Source organism: Numida meleagris, chromosome 5, assembly GCF_002078875.1.
Source record: "Numida meleagris isolate 19003 breed g44 Domestic line chromosome 5, NumMel1.0, whole genome shotgun sequence".
NCBI lineage: Eukaryota > Metazoa > Chordata > Aves > Galliformes > Numididae > Numida > Numida meleagris.
In genome coordinates, this window is record NC_034413.1 from 27,655,672 (window position 1) to 27,668,418 (window position 12,747).

Below are 12,747 nucleotides of genomic sequence, written 5' to 3' on the forward strand. Positions count from 1 at the left end.
CTCTAAGAAATTTGCAGAGGAAACAAATGACCCACGGTGAAAATGTGTAATACTTTGCAAAATTGGTACCTGGGAGCCATGTGGCTAAACTAGCAGTAAAAATGACCTTTTCTTTTCAGCATGAAATTAGTTTTCTCCTGAAGTATAGAAAAGCGATTTTTAGGCTGTTTTACCACCTGCTCCTCATCCCTGGGATCTGTGTATTCACTTTTGATTTATGAGGGAAAGCAGGGGGAAATCAGGTGAATTTTAAATGACGTATATCAAGATCATAATGATTTGGTCTTTTCTTCCAGGCTATTTTTTTAATCCCATTTTTATGCAATAGCCGAATTGTAACCGCTTGTAGAGATTTTTCTGTTACATCTCACCCCATGTTTTATCGCCGCTCCCCTGTCAAGAAATTCTTTTGCTAAAGAGTGAAAATGAGCTATTGGATATGCAGCGAGGAAAACCAGCAGATAATTTGACTGCGGGTCAGATCAGCTGTGACCTTCTTTATTTACACTAATAACTTGTATGTATGTCTAGATATGTGCATGTGAGTGTATTTAATGCTCCCAGAGAATGCCAGCCTAACTCCCCTGTCATCAGACACACTGTGTGGCAGCAGGATAGTTTCCCAACTGCTCTTTAATATGTGAAACAGAGCAACCGAAAGATATGCCAGACATGTTATAAGGCTATTCTAAAAATAGGTATAAATATTTTTGTCAAGCAAAAAAAAAAATGCCATCAGTAAAAAGGGTGAATATTTTCACCCTCATGGAAAGCCATGAGACTGGGTAGGTGTGTGATCTGCCCTCAAAACTTGTATCAGCTGTGGAATTAGCTCACGAGATCTGGCTTCTGCTAACCTGAAGAGAGACAGGAAGTATCATTATAAAGGACAAATGACTTGCAGGTAAGGATTATTAACAAGCGTTGCTAGCTCCTCCTTAAGTTAACCTTAGTATAAGTATGCTGTGCTGTACTTTATACTACTGCATACTGAAGTTTACTAAGAGACTATGCTACAGCATAAGGATTGTGGAATGAAAGCACTGCTGGTGGGCTCCGATTTCAGTTTCTCAGTCTTGCCAAAGACATCTGTATGCCCTTCTATCCTACCTTTTTCATGCTGGAAAACAAATGAGGATTTATGTGTACTGTGATAATATTTTCCTCCTATGGCTGAGAAATTGGATGCTAAGGTTGTAAAGACAGTCCTTACTCTTTCTGGACTCCATTATCTACCACTGCCAGTTAAGATGGATAAAAATTGAGATATGAAAATGCAATAGAAATCAATCAGAAAGTCTGTTCCCATAGGAGCAATTAAGTTAAGCTGAAGTAAAATGATATTTTAGGGAAAAATGGATATAATTAATATCAGAATCAAACATTTACCACTGTTCTTTGGAGATAAAATTAGGTGCAGTTTCTTTACAGAAAACTTTGAGGAAAAGATTTTTTTTTTTAATTCATTGAAAATTCTACTGAAATATTTTCTATGAGATTTTTTATTTATTTCCTGTTTATTACTGAAGCTTTTTTTGTTCCATCCTTTTGAGTAAAAGTTTTTTTCTCAATTTTCAACTCAAGTTGTACTGGATCATCTTGTGAATACAGATGTTGAATGAATTGGAAGGCCAGAGTCTATATAAAGCCTTAGCTTTAAATGCAGCGTCACTGACAGTGAAGCAACAGTATGATAGCAAAGTGTGTTTTTCCAAAACTTCATTTTTTCTCAGTAATGCTGTTTTTTGTGTTTCTCATTAAAAACATCCTGATGGCTAAAAATTACCTTCCCAGTCAGAGGGTCATGAACCTGACAGAGCAGGAATGAAGAGTTCCTGCTCTGAAGATGTTTCTGTAGGTACTAATAATGCACCAGATCTCTGGGCTATTTTGTGATAAAAGTCTGCCTTTGAAGCCGCTCATTGAAATTTCCCATGTAACTCCAAACTAAATCTTGGGTTTATTTGAAACTGTAAAAGAACTCTTTCTTTAAGAGCTCCTGTTTTGACTTTTCATCTTTCCATACCAAGAGAATGTCAACTGCGTGACAGAAAGGCAAGTTTGGGATGGAGAAACAGATAAAATTTATGGATTACTTTTTTTGGAGAATATTGCCTTTTGTGCTACCCCTTGTTATCTAATATAGACAAGGCATTTAAGAGACTCCTTTTGCTAGTAATTATATCTCAATTTTTTTTCCCCAAAAGCACTTGGTGAATGGCATTAACAGCCGTAAAATCATCCAAGTCTGAAAACTCATCTTGGAACAATTTTAGAATTCTATCTTTGACTCTTTAAATAAATAATATCATTCTGCCATCTTTTCACTTTTTTAATATATGTGACACTTAAATATAGATGCTATTCTTTCAGGCTCCATAAAATAAATGTATGATATTTTCCATATATATCTAATACTGAAGTTAATATGGAGACTAACCATTGCAATGTTTCTCATATACATTTGAGTTTGAAATTTTATTCTGTAATTACTGTAGTGAGAGGTACTTTATTTGAAAAACACTAGAATGTTAAATTACATTCAATAAGAATAAATGCTACTTAGTCTCTTTGTGCAGACAGTTATGAGTTTGGATGAATTCTTGGTGCGGGTAGGGGGCTTATCGAAGTGGGATTTATTAGACAAGAAATGCGGATTTTGATCTAATAGTTCTGTGTTACCATATTTGACCAGAGAAATGAGCTATTACTTATTTGTGAGAGCTAAGTGTGGAGAAGCTTCAGGATTAATAAAACATACCCATCTATTTCATGGGTGTGTAGTTTCTGAATATAGTCTGTGAGCAAAAATAAGTGTATATGATAAAACAGGGCACTTTGGGTTTTCAGAGTTATAGCACAGTCTTTTCACAAGTGGTTGCACTCTTTGCACAGCCCCAGTTCTTGGCTCACAGAAATCCTGTCCTGGAAGAGTGGGCTCCACACAGTGCTCATGCAGGGCTCCGGTCCCACACACCATGGTCCTTCTGGGTTCCTGTGTCACGGGGACCTGATGTGCATGCTTTCCTGCGTACCACCACTATGGCCATTCAAAAAGGGCTGCCCACACCACTGATGCCCACTGTTTTCCTGATCCAGCCTCCTCAAGTTGACATGGCAGTGAACTAAATAAGACCACAGTACCATAGATCCATTTCAGGACCTGAATCAAATCTAATTTAGTTTTTTATTGATCTGTATTGGGTATAGTTATCTTTGAAAGTCAGAGCCCCACCTTGGAAATGAAGGCCTCATCCCTCATAGCTTTTTCATTGTTGCTTCTACTTCTTTATCACCATTTATCTTTATCAGTTTCTATGATGTTATAGTCAGAACACTGCAGAACTGAGGAACACATCCAGCAAGCAATGGAGTGAATCTGATCACACAGGGATGAATATGTACAGGTATTTACAAAATGATTTGTTCACTCTCAGCTTTTCTCACTTTAGATCTAATATTTTCCCAGATACTCCTTTTAATCTCATATTTTAGCCTTTAGAAATACTGTATTTTCACTAATACTGTGAATATAACCATTCTTCTTTTACATGTTACCATGCACAAGATATGTATTATATTAGCGCAGTGTTTTTTGTTTGGTTGTTTTTTTCGTTGGTTTTTTTTTTAATGTGGACTATAGTGAATATTGAAATATTTGTCACAATTAGATGAGTAATATCACACACGGAAAGTGTTACAATTGTACACAGGATATTTCTGTGCTCTGCACTGTTTCTGTTAACATTACATTGTGCTGTAATAGGTAATCAGTGCAACTGGAAGACTTCTGAAGGGAGCTGGTAGAAGTGCTCACCAAACTGCTTTCCATAATTCATCAGCTTTTCTGGTCAACCAGAGAGGTCCCATATGACTAGAGACTCACCAGTGCAACACCCATCTACAAGAAGGGTTGGAAGGAGGATCTGGGGAACTACAGGCCTGTCAGCCTGACCCTTGGTATCAGGGAAGGCCATGGAGCAGGTTGTCTTGAGTATGATCACTTGTGCAGGACAACTGGGGGATCATGCCTAGCCACCATGGTTCATGGAAGGCAGGGCCTGCTTGACCAACCTCATCTCCTTCTATGACCAGGTGACTCGCCTAGGAGACAAGGTAGACAAGGGAATGGCTGTGGATATAATCTACCAAGACTTTAGTAAACTTTGATACTGTCTCCCACAGTATTCTCCTGGAAAATTGGGAGCTCATGGCTTAGACAGGTGTATTTTTTTAGCTAAGTGAAAAACTGGTGGGATGGCTGGGCCCAGAGATGGTGGTGAATGGTGTTTTAAATCCAGCTGGCTAATTGTATGAGGTTCAGCAAGACCAAGTGCTGGGTCCTGCACTTTGATCACAACAGCCCCATATAAAATACAGGCTTGGAGCAGAGCAGATGGAAAGTTGTGTGGCAGAAAAAGACCTGGAGGTGTTAGCTGGCAGCCGGCTGAATTCGAGCCAGCAGTGTGCCCAGGTGGCCATGAAGGCCAAGGGCATCCTGGCTTGTATCAGAAACAGTGTAGCCAGAAGGAGCAGGGTGGTGATTGCCTCCTGTACTCAGCTCTGGTGTACTGTGTTCAGTTTTGGGCCCCTCGCTACAAGACATTGAGGCTCTGGAACATGTCCGGAGAAGGGCAGCAAAGCTGTGAGGGGGCTGGAGAGCGGCTGAGGGAACTGGGATTGTTCAGTTTGGAGGAGACTTCAGGGAGACCTTATGGCTCTCTTCAACTCCCTGAAAGAAGGCTGTGGTGAGGTGGAGGTCGACCTCTTCTCCCAGGTAACAGTGATAGGACAAGAGGTAATGGCCTTAAGTTGTGCTGGGGGAGGCTCTGGTTGGCCATTAGGGATTTTTTTTTTTTCAGAACGAGTGACCATGTATTGGCACAGGCTGCCCAGGGAGGTGGTGGTGTCACTGTCCCTGGAGGTGTTCAAGGAACATGTAGATGTGGCACTGAGGGATGTGGGTTAGTGGGCTTGATGGGGATGGGTTGATGGTTGTACTAGAAGATCTTAGAGTTCTTTTCCAACCTTAATGATTCTGTGATTATTGGACATGTTATTCAGTTCTTGCCATGTAGTCAGTGACCTGTTCTCTTTCTCTCTAAAGAAACAAAAAAGTACTTCCTTCAAAATAGGAATAAAGAACGGCTAGGGATTCATGAATGTGTAACTGCAGAGAGAGAAAAGGCAGTATTTTGCATAATATGGGCAACTATTCTCAGGCACATTTTCTTGAATAAAAGGAATAATACCAGATGAATTCATTTAAGGATGGTGCCTGCATGTGTTTTCATTAGGGACTAACTTCGGCTTCACACTATGTACCTGTGCAAGGGATAAATAATAACTCCTTATATCTTTTGTCAAGGCTCTCTGGGTTAGGGTTCATGCAAGTCATTGTGTCTTCTAATGTGGCATGTGCTGGAGTCCTGCAGAAGGTCTGTTAGGATGTCTGTTTTTCTGTTTTTTTGAAGTTCTGTTCTGTATTGTTTTCCTACACAGGCTTTTTTTTTTTTTTGGGTGGAGCGACATTTTTCTTCACCTTTTCAGGTCTTGCACTATTCATGAGCAGTGTCTGCAGCAGTACAGGGAGAAGTATGACCAGAGAGGGTCCCTTTTAACTAGACTGTTCATTGAACATATCTGCACTTTATCCTGATAACATCAGGATAAAGAAACACAGCTTAGAAGAAAAATATGCTTGATAATTTTAAATAGAAGTCCAGTCAAACAGAATTGAAATTAAATTTTTGAGTATGTGGAAATTAGATGCCTAGTGTTTTGCTATTAATAGATCATCAGACTTTAAAACATTCAGATTAGGCACCAGCACTAATTGATAGCTGCATGCTAAAAGAGGAAGAATTTATTGCAGCTCCTCAGCTAGAGACATTAGTATTCTTTTGCAGAAATAGGACGTTTTATTTTTAAGAACAGGCTGCTGGAGGAAGGTGGTGTATGTTTTGCATGGTAGGGCTGGTTCTGTGTGGGGCTGACAGCAAACTGGATGGTTGGGGATTAGGACTCAGGTGGAAACATGAGGTGTAATGGTTTAGACAGTGAATAGCAAAGTTAACTGTCAGTGTAAGTGCTCAGGCATAATGCTGAGGCTAACATGGAAGACATTCACGGCAGTCAGAGCAAAGCAATGTCTTTATGATGGCATGTGGTGCGAGGTCCCAGGCAGGCATGCAGTGGTGTAGCAACCACCCCTGGCACAGTGCAACTGTGCCATTCACTTGCTCCTGCTCCTTGCACATGGAGCTTTTCAGCAGTAACCAGGGATCCCATGGGGCCAATAAGAGCAGTGTAATGCACAGCTGCTAGTAGCATCCCTCAATAATATTTGCCGCAGTTGAGAGGAAAGAAGAAAGGATTCAAATATTGGATGTATTCACGGGTTCTCCTCCTGGTGTGGCAATATGTTTAGAGAAGGTCAGTAGATGATTATATTTACACACTGGAAAGGCTTTTTGGTACTAAGCAGTCATGGTAGTATGAAGTAAAAGCTTTTTATTCAGGCAGTTTTGTTATGGTTTTGTGATTTTTGTTGTCGGTATTCCACATCATTACATCATGTAAGGTACGGGCAGTTAAAGAGTTAATTCCCTGGTTACTGCAAACTACCTTTTTTGGTGTGTCCCTCTGAGGGGGAGGGGAGGAGGTGCACTCCCCAGGGGTCTTTGCGTTGGAGGGGAGGGGGTGAAGCCGCGTGGGAGATGCGGGGTCTGTTCCTTCCTGCCCGGCGGAGAAAGCACGTGGTTCTCCTGCAGTTTACTGTGTAAGATTTTCAGCCTGTAAACCCTCTATTATAATTCTACTAGCCTCATTTTGATATATTTAGTAAAATTAGTTGTTCCTCCTCAGATTGGTGCCGCTGTTTTTTGTGTTAAATCCGCCTACGAGTCCCCTGCTTTTTTTTTCCCCTCTTCCCTTTGTTTTCCCAGGTTGCGGCTCCGCGGCTTCTCTGCCTCTTTAGCCGCCGGACCGCCCGGAGGCCAGGGCCCACTCGCCGGCAATTTTTTCTTTCCTTCCTCTTCTCTCGTTTTTTTTCTTTTGGGCCTGTCCCCCTTGTCACGGACGCAGACCCTTAGATAATACCGTGACAAGTTTAAAGTGAAAAGCAGTGCTTTTTGACTTTCAGAATGCTTTGTTTCTAATTGTGTAACCCAATTTGATGTTTCTACTACCATTATATAGTGGCTAACAAAACCATATATGAAAACATTTACTGAAATCAGAATGAGTTGCTGCCTGTATCCACCAAGGTGATAGCTGCCATAAATGCTGTGATGTTGTAAAGGTATTGTTTGTCATCTTAGGGAAGTCCAATTTTGAGAACTTCAGCAGAAGCTGAAGGCTTATCCTGTGTAGCTATCTGCCTGCTGGATGGTATTGTAAGAAATAAGAAAAAAAAACAATCCTTTTATTCATAAAGGATCAAACAAATTGAGAATTAATGGCTTGGTCCGCTATCCTTAAGGTGACTGGGACACTTTCTGTTGATCTCGAAGAGCTGGCACCAGGCCCTTCATGACTTATGTGGATACCACTGTAAAAAAAATTGATTCCTAGACTCAATTGTTCTGCCTGCCCTGAAAGTAATGGCACAGCTGGTTTCTCACCCAATCACCATAGTCCACAGCTTGCTCTCACCAGAAGAAAAGACTGACTTCCCTTAGTTTACTGCTGTGTGCTGGACTTAGGTTACGACTTCAAAAATTACAGCATATGTGCGTCATGGTGCTGGTGCCATTACAGTAGGCTAATCCTGAGGATGCAGATTACTAGCTGACACACACATCAGGTAATTGGAGCTCTGCTGTAGCGTGGTCTGTGGATGAGTTAAGGTGGGAGAAACCAGGTTAGGAAAAGCTCTGAATATGTGTTCTCTAGGGGGAACAAAAAAAAGTAATTTCTAGCCTCTTCTCATTGCCTCACAGTCATTGAGAAAGAAAGAAATAAAAAAAATGACACATGACCTAAAAATAAGATGGCTTTTATTTTATATTTGGACAGGAAGAATAGTTTGTTCTGTGGCAGTTTTTCTTATCTTTAAACAAGGTGGCATTTAAAGTAGACATCCACTGTGCTGGAAAAAAAAGCAAAGAAATGTACCACAAATTATTGCTGGGGAGGTGGATAATGGTGAAGCAAGAGAAAGGCGAGGGACAAGAAAAAAGAGAAAGCGAGGGCACTGAAATACATTTGCGTGGGTTGGTTTTCAAAGTCTGTGGCAGGGAGAGTGGTAGTCAAATGTCTTCACAGTTAAACACATAAATAAAGAAGAGCTGCTGGGAAGGAGGGAGGGAAGGACAGACAGAAGGGAAGAAGGAAACCAGTCAGTATTATCCCTCTCAATATGGTTACAGTATATGTACTTGTCTGTGATTATGGGCTGAGTCAATTACTGTGTTAGAGTAAAAAAGGGAGTGAAACCGTAATGGTCAATTCAAAGGTTTAAATGCTGTACCAAAACACAGCTGGTCATAATTAACTGTACAGTTTCATTTGTCCAAACATCTATTACATGCAACTACATTAATATCATTGTAGTTGACTGACACATACACTATATAGTCATTGCAAGCAAGAGACAAGATTTAGATTATTTGCAATGAAAAGCAAAGCAGCAATGGCCTGATATTAAAAAGGGGCAGGGGAAGTATTACTGCAAATTACCTTCAGAGTTTAGACTCCACAGTGGAAGTGGTGATGGTGCATGGAGCAGTTGGTTATTTGCCAGTGCTAAACCAATGTTGAAGGTGATCAGTTTTTGTCTAGAATCATTACCTACAAGTCCTGCTGCACAAGACTCCTTCAAAAGAAAAAAATATCTTTGAACTGTGATTTTTAAACGCTGTTACTTTCACCTCTTACCTCTCCATCTTACGGTCTGTTACTCCACTATGTGTTACGGTTGCTTAGTCATGTGTTTGTAGATGTCACGAACAAAGAATTCATCAGAATTGGAGAGAGAAATCTCTTAATTCGAAATTGCTTTTTACTAAATAATTCCTTGCTAGTAAAGTCTGACTTCCCACAGAAGCGACACTTCACCACGAACATTGCAAAAATACCAGTTGCACTGAAAATTCAGTCCTCTCTTTGCTATGATAGAAACCTGCATGAGCTGCCCCACCCATAGCAGATGACCTTTAAGCTCACCTTCCAACCCAAGATACTATATAGCAGCACTCAGCCAACTCAGTGCAAATACTGCAATATTCATTAATTGTTGTCTGATCTACAAATAACGTTTTGATTATATTAATTATTGAAAAGAATTAGATATAGATGAAACCAAACTGTGAGGTCAGCTGAGCAGATTCAATTTTAATGATGATAACAGGTATGAAGTGATCAACAGCTAGGCTGCTACTGTATTTTTCTCTTAAATGTTATTTAGACTCCTGCTAACGTGTTTACAGGTTATCTTGACATAAGGCACCATATGGCAGTAGACAAGTCAGTGCTAACAAGAGCACATATGAGACAACTGTGTCTCTGGTTACCCCTTTCTCAGTCACCCCGGAAGCACTCTAAGTTGAGGCTTTTGCCTGGAGACAGCTGAAGTTTGTTGTAGACTTTCCAGGTGTTTGGGTGGCCATCTGGCACATGAATAATTTAATGAACACAAGAAGTATTTGAAGACTGTGTCTTTGAGAAGGATGCATCATTAAGATGAATCATAGTATCACAGAACAGCCAGGCTGCACCATCATGGGCCTTTGCTTCCCTTCCATTTCATCTCGTAGCCTTATGCCTCTTGCTTATCAGCTGTGCCCTGCACATTATTTCAGGATCAGGCTAAGTGCACAGCCTGCTTTTATCCTATTCTTCACAGCCCTCCAAACATTACCCAGGTATTGCACGCATACCCAGATATTCCACACATCAGACTGACAAAAAAGACCTCTATGGACTCTGCTGTTGCCATGACTTGAAAGCATCATTTAATAACAATATTGATGCACTTGGAAGCATGTGTTTGTATATATACAACACACACTTTATTTCATCTTTTTCAAGGAAATTACAGTGAAAAAGGGAGCTAAATTCATATCCAGCACCTCACCATTGGAATGATTACCTTCTGCTCAATAACTATCTCTGGAGAGGAAGCCATTGCTCATCTCAAACAAGGCTCAGTAAAATTTAATCCGACTGAAAGATAATGCAGACAGGATCCCAGGGATGCTGCAGTTCAGTGTCCCTATGAACAAACATTCAGACAGTGCCTTCCTCTTCAGTAGGAAGGTCCTGTTAGACCTACTGTTTGGGATATGCTTTTAATGTAAAATTGTTTAAATGTGGGACCACTTCCTCATTCTAATACCAAAACTTTGATTTCCTGCTCTTCTGTTCGTTTTACTCAGAGGAAATCATAGAATCATAGAATGGACTGGGTCGAAAAGGACCTCAAAGATCATCAAGTTTCAACCCCCCTGCTGAGTGCAGGGTCGCCAACCACTAGACCAGGCTGCCCAGAGCCACGTCCAGTCTGGCCTTGAACACCTCCAGGGACGGGGCATCCACAACCCCCCTGGGCAACCTGTTCCAGTGCATCACTACCCTCTGAGTGAAAAACTTCCTCCTAATGTCTAACCTAAATCTCCTCTGTCTCAGTTTAAAACCATTCCCCCTTGTCCTATCGCTGTCCACCCACATAAACAATCATTCCCACTCCTGTGTATATGTTCCCTTCGAGTATTGGAAGGCCACAATGAGGTCTCCCCAGAGCCTTCTCTTCTCCAAACTAAACAAGCCCAGTTCCCTCAACCTTTCTTCACAGGGGAGGTGCTCCAGCTCCTCCTGACTTCAGCCTGTAACAGCATCAAAGTGAGGTAATTCTTGCCAAGTCTCACAGAGAGTATGAAAACTTCCAGCAGAGCAGCTCCATCAGGCTGGACCAGAGGGCCATGCAGTCTTGTATGGCAAAGTACAGAACAAGCATGGAGGGATTTGTCCTCAGTATACTCTCCCCTCCTCCAGCCATTTTCAGGTCAGGGGACTTCTCATGCAGAAATGTGCCAGTCCCTTCTGTTAGTCAAGGCTCATCTCTGACACATGCAAAGTTCTTGCATACACAGTGCCCTTTGACACTGCTAAGAACACATGCAAACCGTTTAGAATAAAACTTGATGCTCAAATGCAAAAAAAATGCAAACCAAAAAAAAAAAAAGAAAAAAGGAAAGCAAGGAGAATGGAAAGTGTACTTGAGATCATAAGCCAGGCAGATCCCATTGAACTTACTTAGAAAAAAGATGAGATGAAATGAGGAAAGGTTTGTGTCTTTCTGCTCACCTCATCTTCTGTGGGGTACTCTCCTGTCCCAGTTGGGGTGTGAGGACAGCTGCTCTTAGATATAGCAGCACATCTACAGCATCAGTCAGCGACAGCCACCAGAGGCCTGGCAGCCCAGGGGGCATGCTGAGAGAGGGCATAAGGATCTGCATAGCTGAGGTTACAGCAGCCTTACAGAGGGCACCGGGATGTCAGTGTCCTCCAGAGCTGATGCTGAGGGACCCTGCAAAACAGAGCATCATCATGTCAACAAATGGGCTACACAGACCTTAAAATTACATCACTACACGTGAGCGGTCCACTTCCCTGGTTCAACTCAGTCCTGATGACCCAAGTCTTTGGCCTGATTCCCATATTGGAGTTACTTAAGTCCCTTGAAGATCTAGGCCTGTCCCAAGGATTTGTGGATTCGTACTCTGGTGCTTAAAGCTGGAGAGATGTGTCAGTAACTTCCACACTTGGATCCCATATTATATGTTGCTGCTAGAAACATTTCCTATGAATATTTTACAACCCTTTTAAAATGTATTCATTTTGCACAAATACCTTTTGTATTTGATTTCCATGAATATTTATGCTGCTGGATTTTACTGTGCAAAATCTGTATGGAAAGGTATTTTAAATCTGTTGTCTGGCATGCTCAAGTTAGCATACTCTTTGTTGGAAAGGAGCGCCTTTTGGGATCAGCTGCAGTGGCTTCACACATTATTATGCAAAATAATATTTTATAATTCAATGATATGTGATATTACATAAGTAAGTTGTATGTAATATATCTTTATATTGCGTACTTTATAGTATGTATGTAATATATAATAATAGACTATATACGAGGGCTGTTCTAGAAAGCAAGGCCTCCTATTTTATCATGTTGGCCAGTGACATCAGAGGTGGATGTTGGTGGTATAGCAGTAGAGGTTGAACCTTCCCACCAGTTTCTGTTCTATGTTGTTGCTGTGTGACAGATGGCAGCAGAGGGGCAGTCTGACAAATGGCATCTGACAAAGAAGTGCACATGAAGCAAAAAGGTGTGGCATTTAATTTTTCCATGCAGAAAAAAATGGCACCCATTGACATTGATCAACACTTGCTGAACATTTATGGAGACCAAGCAGTGGATGTGAATACAGTGCTGTGTTTCAGCAGTGGCAACAGCAGTAGTGGGTCACCTCTGCTGGTGCGGATTTTTATGAGCATGGCATGCAGGCTCTTGTTCATTGCTCGTGAAAATGCAAAGCTAGTGGAGGTGAGTATGTTGAAAAACAGTGTTTTGTAGTTGAGAACTTGCTCTATCAAACAGTGTTGTTGTGCTCTTTGTTTGTTGTAGTTTCCATGGAAATAAATAGGAGGCATTACTTTCAGAGCAACCTATGTATATCATATGTATCATATATGGCACTCTATACAATACAGTTTGGTATAGTGTACTCCATACAGATA

General features: G+C 41.1%; 2 long non-coding RNA genes across 21 annotated transcripts in view; one reads left to right on the forward strand and one right to left on the reverse strand.

Annotated features, from left to right (window-relative positions):
- The window catches only part of LOC110400659, a 54,445-nt gene that overhangs the window by 35,576 nt on the left and 6,122 nt on the right, over nt 1–12,747 (forward strand). The window lies entirely within an intron of this gene.
- The window catches only part of LOC110400658, a 493,181-nt gene continuing 488,417 nt past the window's right edge, over nt 7,984–12,747 (reverse strand). For all 20 annotated transcript variants that reach the window (XR_002440000.1, XR_002439997.1, XR_002440005.1 and 17 more), the window contains 3 exons: nt 11,308–11,530; nt 8,683–8,818; nt 7,984–8,092 (listed from right to left, as the gene is read on the reverse strand). This is a non-coding gene — a long non-coding RNA (uncharacterized LOC110400658). The remainder of the gene's footprint in view (nt 8,093–8,682; nt 8,819–11,307; nt 11,531–12,747) is intronic.